Source organism: Hordeum vulgare, chromosome 5H (genome assembly GCF_904849725.1).
Source record: "Hordeum vulgare subsp. vulgare chromosome 5H, MorexV3_pseudomolecules_assembly, whole genome shotgun sequence".
In the NCBI taxonomy this organism is placed as follows: domain Eukaryota; kingdom Viridiplantae; phylum Streptophyta; class Magnoliopsida; order Poales; family Poaceae; genus Hordeum; species Hordeum vulgare.
In genome coordinates, this window is record NC_058522.1 from 504,577,471 (window position 1) to 504,585,388 (window position 7,918).

Consider the following 7,918-nt stretch of genomic DNA (forward strand, 5'->3'; position numbering starts at 1 on the left):
ACTAAGTCTTTCAGGTGTGGTTGAGTTTACAACTCAACTGCTAATACTCGAGAATATTCTTTGGCTTCCCCTTGTGTCGAATCAACAAATTTGGTTTGAATACTCTACCCTCGAAAACTGTTGTGATCCCCTATACTTTTGGGTTATCACGCCCAAAGTGTTCGGCTTGCAAGGCGAGTTCCTTCGCCTCCTCCGAACAAGAAATGATGGTCTTGTTCTTCAGCTGGCTCACAATTACCTAAGCATTGCGGGGCCCACAACATTTAATTCTGCACAAAGATTAACAATATTTCTCAATTCTCGCGTGCTTTTGTAGAGGAAGACACCTTTGACAATCCTGGACAGAACCGCTCCTTATAATAAGCGGGGGTAGCACCCTTTATAAACAGATCAAAATCTGTCTCGAGGTCCCCATTGCATCTCCGCCTCACCAAGAAACCCTAGAGCTCTTAACACTCCTAGAATCATGGCTGGTTCCTCTTCGCGCCCCCTTGGTCCCCTTCCAAGAGATTGGGCGAGTTGGTCTGTCTCCCTCCTCCGCTTGCATGAACTCGAAACAAAGTGATATCTCCCCCCAATCGGATCTCGCACCCACTCACGCCTGTCTGGCCTCCATTGATAGGAAGGCCTTTGCACAGAGCTTCCCTTCCCTGCACGGGGGAGAACGGGTTTGCCTTGTTCCCTTCCTGCTGCGAGGGGTGGGATTCCCCATTCACCCCTTCTTAAGGGGTTTATTGGAATTTTATGGGCTGCAGCTGCACAACCTCACTCCTGGTTCTATCCTCCATATCTCAGGCTTTGTGGCCTTATGCGAGATGTTCTTGGGTTGTAAAACCCACTTTGATCTTTGGAGAAGGTATTTCTGCGTCGTTCTTCAAGCCAGAGGGACAACAATCCGGGAAGTGGGCGGAGCCGAAGTGTGGCGTATAGTCGCCACCGGATACCCAATTGGGACACCGAAGAAGGAACTCGGCGAGTGGCCCTCAGAGTGATTTTATATCGAGTATGTTCCCCTGTTCAATCCAATTCGTAGGGGCCTTCCCGAATACTCCACAGAGCCTTTGAAAAAACGTTATAGCTGGAGGCCGAAGAGTCTCTCCCAAGAGGAGAGTTCTGAAGTAGAACAACTATCCGCTAAAGTCAAGGTGCTTGCTCATTGCGGGCTAACCAACGTTGATGTGATGACCGCAGTGATTACCCGGTGCGTCTAGCTGCTCCAACAACACACACATCCCTTATGGTGCTACAGCGGGACGAGCGATTCCACTCGGTCTAGAAGGCTAGGACCGAAAGACGAGAAAGCCTTAGCGGCCATCCTAGCCGATCTCTTCAAAGGGGGAAAAGAAGGTTTTAACCACCCCTTCACCAAGGAAGGCTATTCAACATACAAACCCGTCAAATACGTAAGTGTGCTAATGTTCAAAGCTTAGGGCATTCACGCCCTTTATTGGTTGATTTATAACTGCTACCCCTTCCTTGCAGCCTTGGTCCGAGGACTATGCCCGCGACGACGATCCCTGGTTTCATGAAGACCCGGAGCTTTCGATCACTTTCAAAGAAGGGGTGTTTTACCAGGATGGAGTTGACGAATAGAGGGTAACCCTTGTAGCCGACAACCCCAGTCCCCTTCCCTCTTCGAGGAGTAAGAGAAAAACAATGGCCCAACGAGGGATTGATCCTAGGGGTCATTGAAGCGCTCGCCGGACTACTCCCCGGACAAGATTGGTGGGGGTTCTGTCGAACAAGGACAGAATTCCCGAACAAAGGGTGGCGGGAGAAAACCCATCTGCTGCTCCACCGATAAAAAGGTGTATGGACTGACTTATATTCCTTACGAAGATATCTTTCCTTCCATACTTTCATGGCCCTTGATCGATCAATGTAGGAGATGTGCGTAACCATCCCCGCCCGAGGACGGTGTCGAGGTATTAGGTAGTCAACCAAACCCCGACGCGTCGGTGAGCGCCGGAGTGATGAATGCGGGTCCGATCCCCGAGTGTTCGGGCGGATTGTCGGTAACGAACTCCAAATATGAGAGTGCCATGAATTATCGGCAGCGGAAGGAGGCTCTATGTCATCCTTTATTTTCCGAACAAGAGTTTAATGCTCTTAATTCGTCTGATGCGTACCTCGGAGCCGCGCGAGCCGGCCTAAAAGAAGTGGTTGGGCAAGTGTGTGCCCACCTGCAGATAAGTTATCAACTTTATAATATCCGAACAAAATTTCAAAACCAGTAGCCCCCGAGCCTTAATTTGGTCGGGACGGCTGAATTAAGGGTCGTCAATAAGTACTTTTTCAATTTGCGGGCTTTGAAGCAGGAAAAAGAGAGTTTATCCAAAGATCTCCATCAAAGCCAGGCCGATTTAAATGCCAGTAGGGCCGAGCTAGAAGATGTGAAGAAATTTACTAGAGAAGCCCATAGTAAGGGAGTTGATTTGTAGTATGCTGGATTTTCTTAATATATATATATTAATAGCCAATTTTTTTTGCTATGGCAAGTGAATCAATAGGCTAAATGCAAAAGGATCTGGATGCCTCTCGAGAAGCTCAACAGTATGCCGAATCCCAGCTTGAAGCCGGTCAGCGCGTTGATGTCTACTACACAACCTTCTCCTTGTAGACGTTGTTGGGCCTCCAAGTGCAGAGGGTTGTAGGACAGTAGGAATTTTCCCTCAAGTGGGTGACCTAAGGTTTATCAATCTGCAGGAGGCTTAGGATGAAGATGGTCTCTCTCAAGCAATCTTGCAACCAAATAACAAATAGTCTCTTGTGTCCCCAACACACCTAATACAATGGTAAGTTGTATAGGTGCACTAGTTCGGCGAAGAGATGGTGATACAAGTGCAATGTGGATGGTAGCTATAGGTTTTTGTAATCTGAAATTACAAAAACAGCAAGGTAACAAATGGTAAAAGTGAGCACGAACGGTATTGCAATGCGTGGAAACAAGGCCTAGGGTTCATACTTTCACTAGTGGGGTTCTCTCAACAATGATAACATAATTGGATCATATAACTAGCCCTCAACATGTAACAAAGAGTCACTCCAAAGTCACTGATAGTGGGGAACAAACGAAGAGATTATTGTCGGCTACGAAACCACCACAAAGTTATTCTTTCTGATCGATCTATTCAAGAGTCCGTAGTAAAATAACACCTTAAGATACATATCAACCAAGACCCTAATGTCACCTAGATACTCCATTGTCACCTCAAGTATCCGTGGGCATGATTATACGATATGCATACGATATGCATCACATAATCTCAGAATGATATATTCAACCAACACATAGAACTTCAAAGAGTGCCCCAAAGTTTCTACCGGAGAGTCAAAACGTGTGCCAACCCCTATGCATAGGTTCCCAATGTCACGAACCCGCAAGTTGATCACCAAAACATACATCGAGTACTCACATGAATCAAATGTGTGCCAACCCATATGCATAGGTTCCAAATGTCACAAACCCGCAAGTTGATCACAACAGATAGACACGTGCAAGACATATATCAAGTGTTCTCAAAGACTCAATGTGATAAAATAACTCCAAAGGGAAACTCAATTCATTACAAGAGGGGGAGTGGAAGAACATCATAAGATCCAACTATAGTAGCAAAGCCCATGGTACATCGAGATCAAGACATCTCAAGAACACGAGAGAGAGAGATCAAACACATAGCTACTGGTACATACCCTCAGCCCCGAGGGAGAACTACTCCCTTCTCGTCATGGAGATCGTCGGGATGATGAAGATGGCCACCGGAGATGGATTCCCCGTCCGGCAGGGTGCCGGAACGGGCTCCAGATTGGTTTTTGGTGGCTACAGAGGCTTGCAGCGGCGGAACTCCCGATCTAGGTATCTTTTTGGGGGTTTCTGAATTTATAGGAATTTATGGCGGTGGAATTACGTCGGTTGGGCCCACGAGGAGGTCACAAGCCTTCCTTGCGCCACCTAGCACTACAGGAATCGAGCATTTTGCCGTCAGGACGCTACAGATGGCAAAGAGCGAATTACAGTCGGCAAAATTTTTGCCGTCAGCCCATGAGGGCAAAGAATGTCGTCAGACCATGTGCCCGCAAAGGGCGTCTTTGCCGTCAGCGACCGGGACAACAGACAACAAAATATTTGCCGTCAGTGGAATTATGTTGCCGTTAGCTACTTTGGTAGACGGCAAAAAAATGGTCAGAAGACGGAATGGCCTAACTAAGAGACGACGTTAGCCTTTTTTGTCGTCTTCCTAACCTATACATGACAGCAAAATATGGTCTATTTTTTGCCGTCTTCCTAGCCTGTACGTGACAACAAAATATGGTCTATTTTTTGCCGTCTTCCTAGCCTGTACATGACAGCAAAATATGGTCTATTTTTTGCCGTCTTCCTAGCCTGTACATGACAGCAAAATAGACATAATTCATACAACATATATACATATATATAACATAATCCATACAACATATGTATATATATATATATATATATATATATATATATATATATATATATATATAACATAATCCATACATCATATATATAACATCCATAATCCATACATCACATATATAACATCCATAATCCATACATCACATATATAACATCCATAATCCATACATCATATATATATAACATCCTTAATCCATACAGCATATAACACATCCATAATCCATACATCATATATATAACATCCATAATATTTGGCATTACTACATATATATACATCATATATATAACATCATATATATAATCCATGTCATAATATTTGTCATTACTACATAAAATTTGGCATTACGATAAATGTCTTCATGTCAATATCGTAGTCCAAAGAACATCCGTATGACAACCTACAAGATGAAGTCATGCACATATGTCAGATTTTGGCACACAATAAATAAATGTTATCCAGTTCTTGGCACACAATAAAATTTGAGGAACACATAGAAAATCTTCAAGCAGGAAGACTCACAAATAAAAAATATAACTGGCAACTGCATGGTGATCGGACATGTTTCATTACAAGTAGGAATAGATTGATAATGATTTTGAACATTTATATGCAGTACTAGCTGGATGGACTAATAGATACAGGAGGTTTGTTCCTGTCAGAACACTGCTGAATCTATACTACTATTAAACAAGCGAATGTTTTCTTCCCTAAACACACCCCATCTAATGTACACATAATACTATCAAAGTAATTACAGCCTCATGATTAACTCATTCATTTAGATCTAACGGTTAATATAACAACTAACCTCACCCAAAGTACGCTTAGCAATTTTTGGTGGCGGATGAAAACTTTGCTCTCCGTAGTGGGCATTTTTGTTCATCAAAAGAAAAGAAAAAGACACATCAATGCACGGTTGCACCCAGCCCGCTGTTAATCAAGGAAACTCTACCCGTGATTCCGCTCGCTAGCTAGGCTGCACCTTGATAGGCACCCTCTATCCTGCTCGGACCATTGGCACACAATGTCGATAGGCACCAGATGCGGCGATGAGAAACCATGTAAGAGCAAGCAACTATGTGCTGGACTATGTGACTCGGCGAGGAAAGTGAGCGACTGGAGGCATCGAGCGCCGAGCGGCATCATGGATTGGCACGTGATCATCTTTGATCGTCACTTTGTTTCAAACATTGTACTTCGACCCCTGGTATGATTTCTTGTTCCATTGTCCTGCAACCGTAATTAAATTGTCTCATACCTTAAAAGTTGACGCACAACACCTACTTACATGCGTTAGTTTTTGTTTAGCTATTGTATTGCATCAACTGATGGAATGGCCAAACTCTAATGATCACATGATATGTTAGTCAGGAGTTGGTCTGCGCCTGATTTTTTCAGAAAAAACAATAGTGTAAACGTAGTACATAAAGAGAATTAATTTTCTCCCTCATTTTTACATGATCATGGCAAAGTTTCTTGGTGGATCGCAGGGGTTCAGCGCTACGACCAGAGTTGTCGCTGAACCCGTCTCTGCTGCTTTCCAACGCTAATCAGGGCTAACATCTCGATCCATTGATAATCAGATGACATGTGCACAGACTAATGTGCTATTTTATTGATTATTTTTGAAAATGTTTCCTTGATTATGAAATGGGATTTTTTTAAGATAGTGAGAGAAGGGACATAGATTTAGTAGATAACTACATGAGCAAACTACTAAAGGCATGTTCCCCAAAACAAATTCTTCAAATGCAACACTACAGAGTTATCAACGGTTGTTGCTGTGACCGAAGTCATGCTGCTTTTCATGCTGTTTTTTCTGACACTACAGAGTTATTTCAAGGTAGAACCAAGGAGATTATTAAATTATTGATGAAGCCGTGGGCCTGGTGTTTTTTCTGACACTACAGAGTTATCTTATGTTATTTCAAGGTAGAACCAAGGAGATTATTAAATTATTTCCTCCTTTATTAACAGAACACACAGAAAACTGTTTTTCCGTGCAAAACAAGGTATGCTGATTATCTAGGCTTCTCCTGAAGGATATCTATCTACTATTCTATCACTCCTTTGAAGTTTTTTCTTTTACTCAGTGATTCTGCTGTATATCAAATTATTTTTTAATTCCAGTAGTTCTTACGTAGTATATGTTCTTTTTTGCTAGACTGGATTGGTGGAAGGCCAATCGTGCTAAGAGCAGACCCAATGTTGGTCATAGAACAAACTTCAATTCAAGATCAAGTTATAACTTTGGTTTGCTTTCCAGAGTTTAATTCTAGTGGAATATACCCCAAAATGGATCCAATGTTTGTGTCACCAAAGCTAGAAAATTTCAAGGTAAATATAGACTATGTGCTATCTGTTTTGCTTTTCTCATTACAATATTATTGTACTGCAGGAAAGTTTTAGACTATATGCTATATGCTAGAAAGTTTTAGGTAAATATAGACTATATGCTAGAAAGTTTTAGATATTCTGTTTTGCTTTTCTCATTACAATATTATTGTACTGCAGGAAGATAATATAGACTATGTGCTATCTTGAAAGTTTTAGATATTCCGGCTAAAATGCAAGTGGGTCTCTGCATGACTATATGCCATGTGAAGACATGATTTGCTGAATCTGTTTCGACTGATCGTTGCAGGTGAAACAAATAGCAGAAATAATCAACCCTTCTAAAAATTATAGGTTGCACATAATCAAGCCATTTCTGCACACACATTAGTTACTTATATGTTTTCTCCTTTATTAATATTTAGGGATAGCTATTCATGTTTATCATATATGAGAAAAACAAGGACATGATATTAACAATTAGAGCATATTAACAATTCTGCTATGTCATTCTATGGGTTCAAATGGGTCAAATACATAGCTTCAAGTGGTCTCGTAATCATGAAGATATCAAGTGGTCTCTACTTGTAAATGAGATATGGAGGCACTAACCATAGCAGATCTCAAAGATGCGGAGAACCATCAAGGTTATTGCCAAGAGCATGAGCATGTGAAGATCCAACATTATTCGATCCATTGGTCGATGGATGCTGCATGAAGTATTACATGGTTAGAATGACACTTGGACTAAGAAATGCAATAATGATCCTTGCAAATATTTTAGTTAACTAACCGTAGAACGCGGAGTAAGGGCAAAAAATTCGAAAGCGGGCATACCATACTGGGTACAATAAGCCTGCAAATTATGTTAAGAGCGGTGCAAGTTAAGCACCGATAGTAAAAGACTAGATGTGTTGGCTATTAAGGAATTGTGCTTGGCTATTAAGGAACTAACCGTAAACATCTGAAAGTTTTGAGTATTTTGTGCCCACACCGTCTGCTATGCCCTCTCATCAGCCAGTCGCCTCTCCTCCGCTCTCTCCATCGTCCTTTCCTCAGCCGTCAGTCACCTCTCCTCTGCCCTCTTGGCCGCCCTCTCCGCAGCCGCCCGTTGCCTCTCCACTATCAACTTCTCCTCGAGT

At 42.4% G+C, this 7,918-nt stretch overlaps 1 pseudogene; it reads left to right on the top strand.

The window, feature by feature from the left end:
* The first annotated feature begins 1,498 nt into the window (after positions 1 to 1,498).
* Positions 1,499 to 6,986, top strand: LOC123397051 (annotated as a pseudogene).
* The last annotated feature ends 932 nt before the right edge of the window (positions 6,987 to 7,918 follow it).